This window comes from the organism of the source record quoted next, unplaced genomic scaffold (genome assembly GCF_019419815.1).
Source record: "Pyrus x bretschneideri cultivar Hongxiangsu unplaced genomic scaffold, Pyrus_bretschneideri_v1 Contig17, whole genome shotgun sequence".
NCBI lineage: Eukaryota > Viridiplantae > Streptophyta > Magnoliopsida > Rosales > Rosaceae > Pyrus > Pyrus x bretschneideri.
The window spans coordinates 2,891,228-2,906,131 of NW_025999468.1; positions in this window are offsets into that span (position 1 = coordinate 2,891,228).

Sequence of the window (14,904 nt, forward strand, 5' to 3'; positions counted from 1 at the left end):
TTCCAAGTTCCAAACCAAATAATTCCCAAAAAACAAAAAGAAAAAAAGAAAATCAAATCATATCACATCCCACCTTCCCCGTGTCCTCCACCTATTCCCGCCATCCCCCAAAACTGCGACTTTCCGAAGCACTAGTGGAAGAAGGAGAAGAAGTCATTTCCGATACCCATTGTGGGGTTGAGGTGACAGCGTGTGGGATTTTCAGTGACAGTGGAGACGGAGAGAAAGGATAAGAACTGGAGTGGTTGAAGGTCGGGACTCGAGTGTGGCGAGGTGGCTGTGGAGATGAATGTGGGGAATATAATGCCTAAATTGATTTTTTTTTTTTAATTTTATAAAACTTTTTTATTAGTTTTCAAATATTATAAATAATAACAAATTTTTGTTAGTTTCTTGTCCACTTGGCGCAAACTTGATATCCATATCAGCAAAAATATAGGCCTACAATTGCCACGTCATCATTCAACAGAAAAATTGACAGAAAAGTTAACGGAGGTCTGACATTGCAATGAAATTTGAAGTTGATGTATGACATTGCAATGTTTAAAAGATGATGTATGAGTTTGTCATAAACCCATAATTGAGGTAGTTTTGTATAATTTACCTAAATTAAAAATTAAATTGTTATCAAATGAGATATAAGTGTCTGATAATTAAGAGAAAAACTTGTGTGGGGCACAACGTGCCACTAGACAATGCCTAGTGGCACTACAACTAAATCAAAATTTGACACGTGGTTAAATTTAACTACAATTTCTTATTTACATAAAAACTAAAAAAATATTATTTCCAACGCTAAAACAAATAAAACAAAAACACCCACCCAGACTTCCTCCATTGGAAAAGCCTAGTATATAAACTTTAATATGGGTTGATGTTGATCAGTTTCCTAAGTAAGGGATGCTTGTTGCATTCACCATGTTCCTCTAGTTTATGTGTTAAATCTCCCGTCTTTAAAGAATTGAAATCCCACCTCTTCATATTTTCTCTCAATAGATTAATTGGAATATATTGTATAGACTTTGGTCATGAAAAACGATTACATATAATTGAATCCAGATTCGTTTTTTTTTTTTTTTTTTTTTTTCCAATGATGAACCATTTTCTTCAAACACAAAATATTTCTCCTTTATTGTTCAAAGAATTAGGCTAACCATGATAGGAAAATCTATGAGAATGGAAAATATAAACCTTATTCCCTCAAAGTTTAGTCAAACAATACCAACATCCGCGCCGAAGGGGTGAATTCTCAAATGATGGAAGAGTGGCCCGGTTGGGTGGTTGGAGTCTACTTTTAATTTTACTAATCTTTATAATATATTTTCAGTTTTTATGTAATTATGAGATCTTTAAAAGGTAACATAACTTTAAAATCATAATTAAAAATCTTACCACATGTTAAATGTTGATTGAGTCATAGTGCCATTAGGCATTGCCTACTGGCACGTTGAGCTCCACATATGCATACAACAACTTAGTTATGAATCAAAGCAATAAAGTGAGTAAGGGCTACTATTTGCTTCAATTTTTTGGCAGTACAAAAATTTCATTTAGATCACATTAATTGAAAGGTGCATGCTATAAAATTAATTATTAGGGTAATGCTAACTTTTGAAACCAAATTTTCTAAATTATAGACGTGGTTGTTGATGATTGGGTTGTTACTTAAGTGTTGATTTAGGTGCTTATTTCTTATTGAGGACACATCTTATAGTTTGCAAATTTGGTTTAAAAAAAATTATCTTCTTAGCATTACTCAAATTATTATGGGTACGATGTACTAAAGTATTTGGCATTTTTTGTATATTCTTCTCCGTTATGGAAGCAAGTATACATATGATTTACAAGAGACAATACATGGTAATTATACATTCATAGGAAACCCTAATATAAAGTCAACTAGGAAATCTAATTAGGCAGGACTGCTAATGCTCACGTTAACACTCTTCCTCAAGTTGGTACATAGATATCACCAATGTCCAACTTGTCAAGTGAGTTGTGACAAACATTGCTACATACAACCTTTGTAAGAACATTCGCTAATTGATCCTCAGATTAAACAAAAGGTATACAAATTAATCTAGCTTCCAACTTTTCTTTGATAAAGTGTCGATCCACTTCAACATGTTTGGTTTGATCATGTCGAACTGGATTGTGTGCAGTGTCGATTGCGGTCTTGTTATCACAATGCAACCTCATGGGCATAGGCTTTTTTTGGTCTAAAAACCAAATCTAGAAGTAAATTTCAAATCCACAACAACTTGCAAATGCCATGGGACATACCTTGAAACTCTGCCTTAGCACTTGATCTGGCAACAACATTATGTTTCTTGCTTCGCTAAGTGATGAGATTGCCTCCAACAAATGTGAAATTACCTGAGGTTAAACGCCTATCAGTAATAGATACTACCCGATCTGCATCAGTATATCCAGAAACATCCAAATGACCATGCTTAGAGAACATAAGTCATTTCCCCATAGCAGCATTTAGGTATCTCAAAATACAATCAACAACATTCCTATATTCAATACTAGGAGCATGTATGAATTGGCTAACTACACTTATTACATCTGACATATCAGGTCTAGTGTGTGCCAAATATATTAACCCCACAGCAAGGCGCTAACACTGTTCCTTATTGGTTGGTATAGGATGTTCCTATTCACACAACTTGTGGTTCATCTCTATAGGTACATCAGCAAGTTACAAGGAAGCATTCCCATCTCTATTAACAGCTATATCACATATTTTCTTTGAGACAAGAAAATAACTTTTAACGATATGTACACTTCAATCCCTAAGAAGTACTTTAAGGGATCAAGATCCTTCATCTCAATTGTTTTGGACAAATATGCTTGTACTGCAGTTCTTTCTTCAGGATCATCCCCTGTCACCATCATGTCATCTACATAAATAATTAATGCAATGATTTTACCCTTCTTATGCTTCAAGTATAACAAATGACCAGAATTGCTCTGTCTATACACAAAAGCCTTCATGGACTTGGTGAATCTTCCAAACCATGCCCTGGTAGACCATTTTAAGTTGCAAAGAAACTTATTCAGTCTGCACAGTGCACACTTGGTTCTTAAAGCCATATTACATCATGGCAGGGGGTCTATATAAACTTCTTTCAATGGAGCAGCCAATCCAGATTTGCAGCAAGAGATATAAGAACTCTGATGGTATTGATTTTAGCAACTGGAGCAAACGTTTCCTGGTAATCAATTTTATATTTTTATGTTTACCCTTTTACGACTAATTTGCCTTTGTATGGTTCAACTAATCCATCTGACTTCAGCTTAATTGTATATAGCCATCTGTATCCTAATGTTTTTTCTTGGTGGAAGGGGAACCATCTCTCAATTAGCGTTCTTCTGAAGAGCTCGCATTTCTTCGTTCATGGCCTCCTTCCACTTTGGATCTGCCAACGTTTCTTGGACATTACATAGGACCATAATAAAGGACAACTGCTTCACAAAATCCACATTTGATCCAGATAACCTGTGTGCTAAAACATGGTTACCAATGGGGCATTTGACTTTGGTTTTTGGATATGCTTCATATTGGACTTTGAAACTCCCCTGTTTCTTTGTGGAGGAAGTCTGTATGTTTGTGAATCCGTGCCTTCTTTTGACAAATATAGCTAACTGTTGGAAATAAACTACGCGACAACAGAGTATAAGAGACAATAGAGAGACAATATCAAAAAAAAAAAGAGGACAAATCTGAGTGTCTTATTCCATTCATTAGAATCCCTATGTATAAGCATATGGTTCTCATTATTTACATCAATGAGGAACTAAACTATTAACATATTACATATTGTCCTAGATGTGGGATCATGATTTTTCAGTGCCGGAGTGAGTCGGATTGGAATACAATTACCTTAGAAGTTCGGCCATAGACCCAATAGCTTCAAGTGGAGCTGGATTAATGGAGTAGTGGTGCCACCATCATTTTGTTCTGGACCAATGGGCAAAACTTGAGTGACTTTGCTGAGATGCTTGTTCCGCAAGACACGGAGATCTGATCCAACACGGAATCAGTCAGATCCTCTATATGTCGTGGAGTTTCTATTCTCTAAGAACTGGCATGTGCCACAAGGAATCACACTCCTGAAGAAGATGCAATATCTACTCCTAGATATCCTTTAGGATTCTCCCAGCTTAGCACAATGATTCTATCATAAAAAAGGCTTGCTCATGGTTATTTTCTATTTTACAGGTTACTTGGATTTGTGCCTTCACTAGCCATGGCGGTGCGCAGATTTTTTTTCCAACACTAGAATATGGGCAGCCACAAGTAGATGATATCTACAACACCCCCTAGATGTCCACCAATTTTCATCGATAAAACCTTGTTTGAAAAATCCAGTGGGACAAAACCAAAACGAAGGAGAAAAACCGAGCACAATTTTAGAAGACATTAATAAGGCGATAGACGCATAATGTTGCCTCACTAAAACCTTGACAAGAGAAAATCAAGTGGGATAAAAACCTAGTCGAAGGGAAAGACACAATGCACTTATATGTCCATTATAGCATATTGTCGAAGACTCCCCTTGATCAATAAACTCTGCTAGATGACTGACTACCCATGATGATAGTAACCCTTCATTCAACTGGTCATCATTGTAAAGTCTGAAGTAATATGACTTCAGTTTTCAAGAGATTGAACTTGAGTAGAACTTGATCATGGGAAGTGCCAGGAGTTGTTGGGATTTGATAATAGCTTTTGTATTCTTTGCACTTCAGGATCTTCGTTCGAAAAATTTGATAAAGAATTTTATGGCATTTTCATACTTAAATAATTATTTTGAGAGATAAATCTCAAATGGTTAGCGTGCAGCCTCCACATGCCACAAGTCTCAAGTCTAAAGTAACACTGTACTTGTAAAAATGTGGTTGCATCTACAATGAGAATATATTACAAAGTCTTACACCATATTAGTGACTTTTTTTTTTCATTTCATTACTCACACCCAAGAATAACCTCTGGGGTTTAAATTATAGGCTTCCTTATTTCAAGTTTTTCAATGGCTCTCAAAAAATGGAATTGCCATCTTTCTAATTTTGGCCAACCCTTTATTTTGTCAACATTATTAGGAAAATGTAACTCAATATCCTTGATGATATAAGTAACTACTATAATCAAAATTATCGATTATAATCAATTTGCAATCCAAATATTTTTCATGTGCATGCTCATCATACTTTAGGTATTTTGCCTCTTTGAGGCTTCCATTACCACTTCTAGGACAAAGAAATTTAAATGAATAACTTAGAGAATTGGATCGTAGCCTCGTATAATTGTCAATTAAATCGGGGCTTGAACTCTCTAATCTCCACATCTAGCGAGTTCAAAGTTTGAACCTATATATTTGTTGTGCTTCATGCATGCAGTAAATTAACAATTATGACTTATGAGACAAGAACGAATGTATCAAAGCTGATTCATGACATTCATTAAACTATCATTTATCTCCCTAGCGGCGAGAATAATGTCTCATTAAAGTGACAATTCGAAAAAATACGGTAAATATGGGCACAACTAATTGACTTGAATTGCAATATTAATGGACACAAAATCATCTTTTTGTACACATTTACTTATTGGTTGGAACGTATACCTCAACTCAGCTGATCATGATGATGCACGTGATCAAGATGCATCTCCCAAGAAAAAATTAGCAATGAATAAAATGCTTAAAGCTTGTGGTAAACCATGAGAAGTTTTGTGCTCAAAATTAATCCCAAGTGGCATGAAATAGCCAACAAAATTTAGGAAATTGCACTTGTAATAACAAACAAATTATATTATGACCATCTTGTAGATGCATCGATGTCAAATAGTGCCAGTCATAGATGTTGATTAAGCTCACAAATACGCTCTTAAATTCTCAAGAAGAAAATGGGGAGCCAAGGTCAATTATGACATAAATGGTATGAGGACCAATCCCATGTGAGAAATCCTTGCAAGGACGTGCACAATGCACTATGTTAAGCCTTAGAATATATCAAAGATAATCATACATCTCATTGTGGATAGAGAATGGCCAATATATCATGCCATGAATTGGTCAATGAACTTCTGGTTCATGACAAGCATACACTACTTATATAATTGTGCAATACAATTCATAAGAGAAAGTATAAGTTTCTATGGAAAACTAAATTGAACGGAATTAAAATACAATGCAATATAAAAGTAAATTCAATTAACAAATTCATAATAACATAAGAAAATTGAAATTAACATAATAAAAATGCTGTAAAAAAAAACAAATTAAAATGAAGAGCCAAACGATTGGGAGATAACTCAACCGTCAATTGTTTTTGCATGAGGCAGAGTCATGCTCGCTCCCTATTTGCAATACCATAAGTACTACCACAGAAAAAATTCTCGTGGGTTGATTATGCAATTAAACTAAGGAACTTCATACCCTCAATTACTTAGAATCAACGTACTCTAAGTTCTGATTCAAGCCAATAAATTTCATCTAAGGTATGTGCAATTTCATTCCTAGTCAAGGGACAAAATAATTCTATCATCATCAGTATTAGGGAAAAGCAAAATACTCAAGGTGGGAAGTATTCACCGAATTCGACATATTCATATAACCATCTAGTTATCCCCGCAATGAGCTATAGGCTCCCAATTGCGTGAAGATGTTCATTATATTATTCTTATGGTGATACATGCCTACCCTTCATATAGGAAGGGAAGTAAAGATAAATGGACTGAGGTCCCGTTCTTGCTATAGAGTTAGAGGGACTGCAGGTCTTGCTCTCATATAAATTCATCGTCATGATATGATTTAATGATCATATTGATTACTGTGTAACCGTTATATAAATAAATAAAAGCAGATAAATAGTCACTTGCCTTTGATGGACACAATAATGAAGAAAATAATACAAAATAGATTGAAGTAATATGACTTCAGTTTTCAAGAGATTGACTTAAGTAGAACTTGACCATTGGAAGTGCCACGAGTTTATCGAGAGTTGACAATAGCTATTTGTATTCTTTGGGTTTGAGGATCTTCATTTAAAAAATTTGATAAAGAATTTCATAGCATTTTCATACTTAAAGAATTATTTCAAGAAATAAAATCTCAAATGATTAGTATGCAATCTCCACATGCCAATAATATAAAATCTCAAATAATATAGGATAAATAATAATAACAATTTAACATATGATTAGGCCCATCAGTTGTGGGCTATTATCATTTTTTTTATATACAGAAAGTTAAATGGATTTCCAACTCCACTTAACAATGTTAGGTAGACCAAAATTTTAAATCAAATTTATAAATTAAATTATGTGTCCCCAATAGAAAATAAGCATATTAATCAACATTTAAGTAATAATCCAATCATCAATAACTACATCATTTGGTTTAGAAAATTTAATTTAAAAATCTTGTCTTCTTAGCTTTACCCTTTGTTCAATATCCAACCCAAATCATTCTTCTCTTAAAAACCTTTAGCTTTGTTTGGTCGAGGGATTTCTAATTCTCTGGGATTGATGCCAAGTTAGTAAAAAATGCATCACAAAATTATTAGATAGAAAGGATTAGAAATGTATCATACGAGTATTACAAAGACATTTGAAGACATTTGTAACTCCCTATTTGGAATAAGTCATTTACAATTCTCTCTTATATGCTTTTGTGTGTATTTTTCATCCCTCTGGTTTGACAATTTATAATTTATCTCTTACTAACTTGATATCAGCCACTTAGTACTATAGTTTACTGATATTTCTTTTCACTTATAAGTAAGGGATCTTAGATTCAATTCTCGCCAACTGCAAGTTCGAACCACATTATTGTTAACTCATTGTGAGGCTAAGCCCACCCCCTTCCCCTTAGTATAGATAATATCATTTGTTAAAAAAAAAAATGATATCAATCTCTTGAGACTTAGAAATCCCTCATTCAAATATAGACTTAGAAATCCCTCTTGAGACTTTGGAAGTTAACAAAGAAGACCAAAAGAAAATGAGAGGATCGGGATAAGCAATTATTTAATGTGACTATGTGTTAAAATTAAAACCACTCTCATGCATGATGCAAGAGACTTATAATTTTAGTAGTTAAAAATATTTTTCTCTGCACTCGTAAGTCAAATAATGACCCACAATTCGCTTTTATCAAAAAAAGAAAATTGTCTCAAGGATAACGTTATCAGGGCCTCCCTGTGACATCCCACATCGCCCAGGGGTGATCCTTATATGTATATTCCCATCTCTACCTAGCATGAGGGCTTTTGGGAGCTCACTGGCTTCGGGTTCCTTTGGAACTCCGAAGTTAAGCGAGTAGAGCGCGAGAGCATTCTCAGGATGGGTGACCCATCGGGAAGTTCTCGTGTGAGTTCCCAGAAACAAATCCGTGAGGGCGTGGTCGGGGCCCAAAGCGGACAATATCGTGCTACGGTGGTGGATCGGGCCCGGGAAGTGGTGCCCCCCCGGGCCGGGATGTGACACTCCCTCACATTGTTTTTTCTTAGGCAATACACACGAAATCCCATCTCTCTCTAGTTACTACAAGGTTTTGAGATAGTTTCAAATATTTTGAGAATATTGATGGAGTCAAGTGAAACTGTTTTCAATATGTTAATGAGGTTAGGAAATGCTGATATTTAAATGTAAGTTTTGTGCTTCAGTTTGGTTTCATATATTATTTTATTAAATTTTATAGTAAATTACACGAAAAACATCCTAAGTACGATTACTGTAAAATGTAATGATGTGACTTTACCCCAAGTCATCATTTAAAATTGTAGTTGAGAAGGGAAGTAGCACTAGCACTGTAGCACCGGAAACTTATTTCAATTCAGTTTGTTTGTTGGTTGATCAATTGAGTCAACCAGAAACAGACAATTCCATGGAAGGTGGATGCAAACTTTCATTGGAAAAGGAAGATGTCCCACCCTCAATTCCTACGCCAAATAATAATTTAAGGGGGATGCGCACCCTTTTTATTTTCACATGCCTCTGTTAATATTTAGCAGTTAGATCGAAATAAATTAAAGAGAATCAAAAAACAAAAAAATAATATAAGTTATGTAAAAGATAAAAAGATGTGTGTAGATAGTATTATCTTAATTTAAGAGCATCTACAATGAGGGGCTCAATATGAGGTTGAAAAAGAGATGGAAATAACCTAATTTAGAGCTCCGAAGAATCTTTGGAGCTCTAAAAAGAATCTTTCTGAATGAGGTGTTATACACCTTTTGGACTCTCTATGGGGCTACATATTTATTTATGTAATAGTTTGAACAAACGATATTATCTATATTAAGGGGGTCAGAGAATCAGCTAAGTCTCATAATAGGATAGCAACATTGTGGTTCAGATTCGTCTTTGGTAAAAATTGAACCTATAACGTCTCACTTATAAGTGAAAGGAACACCACTAAACCGTAGTACTAAATGACACTTAGGTAGTAATTTGATTACACGGAGATTTATTTTTGTCTTAATTTTTCTTAAGTTGATTTGTTTATGTGTTATTTTAAAATTTTTCTTCTATAAACTTTTCAAACTAAAAAAATTCAAATTTTGATAATTTTTTTTATAAACAAACGATATTATCAACATTAAAGGTGTGGAAAATAAGTTAAGCCTCACAACGGGCTTGCAATAATGTGGTTCAAATTCGTCTTTGGCGAAAATCAAACCTAAGAACTCTTACTTACAAGTGAAGATGAATACCACTAGACTGTAGTACTAAATGGAAAAATTCTGCCAAAGTTAGATTTCATCACTTATGCACCGTTGAATTTGATTCTCTTATATCAGTCTAATACATTGGTTGTTTCTGAGAAATCAGACAAGATAAGATTTCATTTCATTACAATCATTAAATTTGATTATATTATCTCAACCTCATCCGTTAATTTATTTATCTGATGGCACATTCTCCGCAATCAAACAAAATAAGATTTCATTATATAACAATATTCTAAGTCTTGTATCTGTAGAATTTAAGTAACTACATTGCAGTGAGTTTATAATTTAGGTATGTTTGCTTGTTATACTTTCAAATATTTAAACTGTAATACCCTTACAATATAGGTATGTTCTTTGTTTATGTTTTCGGTTTAGGCCTCTAAACTACTGTTAAATTTCATCCTTTTTTATGCACTTTTCAATCTAGAAAAGTAAACACAAAGCACAACATCTTTTCTTAATCAAGAGCACAAAAAAAAGAAAGACAAGCTATTGTACGTTTATATTTTCTTAATCAAAAAACGGTTAAAAATTAAATTCTTAAATCATGTTTTGGAATTAGAAATGGATGGGCCCCCTTTCTAAACTAAAAAATAAAACAAAAATCAAGATTGTGCCCTCAATTTGGTGCACGTTGTAGCCTAATTTTTTGTCATCCAAGACTAGCCCATGTGGTGGATGTAAACTCATTTTTAGGCCTATTAGGAATGAAAATTTTCACTAGAACTACAAATGTAGTAGCCTCAACGAGAACTAATGTAGTAGTACCCTATAAGCCCCACAGACTATAAACTTCTTCCACCTGGCACTTGAAACCCTTTTTGTTTCTCTTCTTCAGTTTAGTAACACAACTACTCCTAAGTGGTAGCAGGGTTTAAAATTTCTTGGAGACAGTCGATATTTCCGTAGAAATGTCTTAAAAATCATAAAAAGATATGGAAATGGGGGGTTTCACCTTATATCGGAGAAACTCTTAAGTTTAGGCTAAAATTAACATATATCTTCAATATTTCTGACACATTTGTTAAATATCGGAGAAACTCTTATATTTTGTCCAAACCAATGCTTGACAATCCCTAAAATTTCATTATAAATTTCCATTATTTCCATCAAAAGTAACCGATATCGATATCGATATTTGATATATTTGCCGATATTTCTACAAATTTGCATATCGACATTTTCACTGATACCGATATTTTAAACACTGGCGGTAGGTGTGTTGAACTTATGAGTTCTTGAACAGTTGCTCATTCAAAACAGAAATTTTTTTTTTTTTTTTTTTATAGTGCTCCGGAATATCAGATATTTCAGATTTTTTGTTAAATTTTTAATTAAAACACAAAAAAAATCAAGAGGTAACTGATAAAAAGCTCGAAGCATCCATTGGCTCTACACGTTATTCTAACGAAAACCTAAAAAGTTATGTGCCCACAACACATTGGTACTGTTGGTTCTGTGATGGTATGTTTGCTTAAAGAAGTAGAACATACCCTTGGCTCTAGAAGTACTCACAAACGTCTCTCTATTATTTTATTTTATTTTGCCCGAAATGTTTCCAATAGAAGCACGTTAAAACTTCTATTGAAAACGAAGTCTGTTTCCATTCAAGCACGTATGCTGATTGGAGAAGCACTTGACCTCCACAAATTTTGTAACTCAAAAGCAATTCTAAGTGTCTACTTTCTTGGTTCGAAGTTTGGTTTCCTTCAATGATGTGATGGTGATGAAGGTGTGGTCTTTGCTGCAGGAGATTATGATTTTTTATTGTTTATTTTTTGCAGCCTTCGACCCTGAGCTTGTGTGAGCATCCCATTGTATCTTGAGTTGCGGCTCTAATTTTGTTTGGGCTTTTACTATCTCTACTGTTGTTTAGCCCTTTTTTTTTTGGCCTTGTATTAATTTTTTATGTAATGAAAGATATTTTAATTGATAAAAAAAAAAAAAAAATCACATTTCCAAGTTTTGGATTAAAGAAAATGGGAATTCAATGTTCTAAAACTAAATGTTGGTGAGGGACCATAGTGAATTCAATGTTCAAATGGGTAGTTGGATTAATGAATGAATCATTGTCAAAGGGACCATAGTGAATTATCTATTGTACAACCCTTAATATTTATATAACTAATCGAGCGCCCTAGTCAATCTATATCGCTCAAATCTATCTATACAACAATATTTTATTCTAAATGCAGAGACCACTGTTATAGGTGTTGTGTCACCTTTATTATGCGAACTAGACTGGATTGTGACATGCAACCTCTTCTCGTTGTTTTTCTTGTTGTTGATAAACCTGGGAAGTTTGGCAGCGAAGTTTCTTAATACTTGGGGCTAGAGATGATTTATGTTGTAATTCTAAAACTTGTAAGGATACGTTATGTGATAAAACTTGTAAGGAAACGCTATTATGATTGAATGAATTTAAATTTTAAGATTTGCATTTCTCCACTAAACATATTTCAAAATTTAAACTCATTTAACGTAACAGTGACAAAATAAAGTGATGAATATCACCGTCACTTCTCTTAAAGTTTAAACTAAAACTTAAATAAAGAAAAAATTAGTGCCTAACGTCCTTAAAACTTTTCGAGTAGCCTGAACATCTCACATTCACATGCGATCATTATTGTTGTTGTTTAATCAAAATCAAAATCACTACGAGAAGGGTCTTCGATCTCGTATTACATTGTGCATTCACTGTAGAATCTGCTTTGCCAAATTGCAAGTGCATGTGCCATGGAAGAGATTTTTCAATGTGATCGGTACACGAGATGGTACATCATGTGTCACTATATAAATAGTGGGATATATGTGTTAAAATGTTAATAACTTAAAAATAAAATTTCTCATCACTCCTACTAAAATAAATGATGTACCACTTATATTCCCGTCACAATTAAAAATTTCTCGTGCCATGGAATCATAGTGATGTACCACTCCTCAACAATATTTTATTCTAAATGCAGAGACCACTGTTATAGGTGTTGTGTCACCTTTATTATGCGGAGTGGACTGGATTGTGACATGCAACTTCTTCTCGTTGTTTTTCTTTTTGTTGATAAATATAGGAAGTTTGGCAACAAAGTTTCTTAGCACTTGGGGCTAGAGATGATTTATGTTGTAATTCTAAAACTTGTAAAGATACGTTATGTGATAAAACTTGTAAGGAAAAACTATCACGATTGAATGAGTTTAAATTTTAAAATTTACGTTTCTCCACTACATATATTTCAAAATCTAAACTTATTTAACGTAATAGTGACAAAAAAAAATAGTGAATATCATTGCCACTTCACTTAAAGATTAAACTAAAACTTAAATAAAGATATAATCAGTGCCTAACGTCTTTAAAATTTGTCGAGAAGACTGAACATCTCACATTCACATGCGATCATTATTGTTGTTGTTTAATCAAAATGAAAATCAAAATCACTATATTATGTTATGGCCATCTTGCAGATGCATCGATGTCAAATAGTCCCAGTCATAGATGTTGATTAAGCTCACAAATATGCTCTTAAATTCTCAAGAAGAAAAATGGGGGGCCAAGGTCAATTATGACTTAAATGGTATGAGGACCAATCCCATGTGAGAAATCCTTGCAAGGACGTGCACAATGCACTATGTTAAGCCTTAGAACATATCAAAGATAATCATACATCTCATTGTGGATAGAAAATGGCCAATATATGATGCTATGAATTGGTCAATGAACTTCTGGTTCATGACAAGCATACACTACTTATACAATTGTGCAATACAATTCATAAGAGAAAGTATAAGTTTCTATGGAAATTTGAATTGAACGGAATTAAAATACAATGCAATATAAAAGTAAATTCAATTAACAAATTCATAATAACATAAGAAAATTGAAATTAACATAATAAAAGTGCTGTAAAAAAAAAATTAAAATGAAGAGCCAAACGATTGGGAGATAACTCAACCGTCAATTGCTTTTGCATGAGGCAGAGTCATGCTCGCTACCTATTTGCAATACCATAAGTCCTACCACAGAAAAAATTCTTGTGGGTTGATTATGCAATTAAACTAAGGAACTTCACACCCTCAATTACTTAGAATCAACGTACTCTAAGTTCTGATTCAAGCCAATAATTTTCATCTAAGGTATGTGCAATTTCATTCCTAGTCAAGGGACAAAATAATAGTATCATCATCAATATTAGGGAAAAGCAAAATACTCAAGGTGGGACGTATCCACCGAATTCGACATATTCATATAACCATCTAGTTATGGACACAATGAGCTATAGGCTCCCAAGATGTTCATTATATTATTCTTATGGTGATACATGCCTGCCCTTCATATAGGAAGGGAAGTAAAGATAAATGGACTGAGGTCCCGTTCTTGCTATAGAGTTAGAGGGACTGCAGCTCTTGCTCTCATATAAATTCATCGTCATGATATGATTTAATGATCATATTGATTAATGTGTAACCGTTATATAAATAAATAAAAGCAGATAAATAGTCACTTGCCTTTGATGGACACAATAATGAAGAAAATAAAACAGAATAGATTGAAGTAATATGATTTCAGTTTTCAAGAGATTGACTTAAGTAGAACTTGACCAATGGAAGTGTCACGAGTTTATCGAGAGTTGAGGCCCAACAGTTGTGGGCTATTATCATTTTTTTTATATACAAAAAGTTAAATGGATTTCCAACTCTACTTAACAATGTTAGGTTGACCAAATTTTAAAATCAAATTTACAAATTAAATGATATATTTTCAGTAGAAAATAAGCACATTAATCAACATTTAAGTAATAATCCAATCATCAATAACTACATCATTTGGTTTAGAAAATTTAATTTAAAAATCTCGTCTTCCTAGCATTACCCTTTGATCAATATCCAACCCAAACATTCTTCTCTTAAAAACCTTTAGCTTTGTTTGGTCGAGGGATTTCTAATTCTCTGGGATTGATGCCAGGTTAGTAAAAAATGCATCACAAAATTATTAGATAGAAAGGATTAGAAATGCACCATATGAGTATTACAAAGACATGTGAAGATATTTGTAACTCCCTTTTTGGAATAAGTCATTTACAATTCTCTCTTATATGCTTTTGTGTGCATTTTTCATACCTCCGGTTTGACATTTTATAATTTAGCTCTTACTAACTTGATATCAAC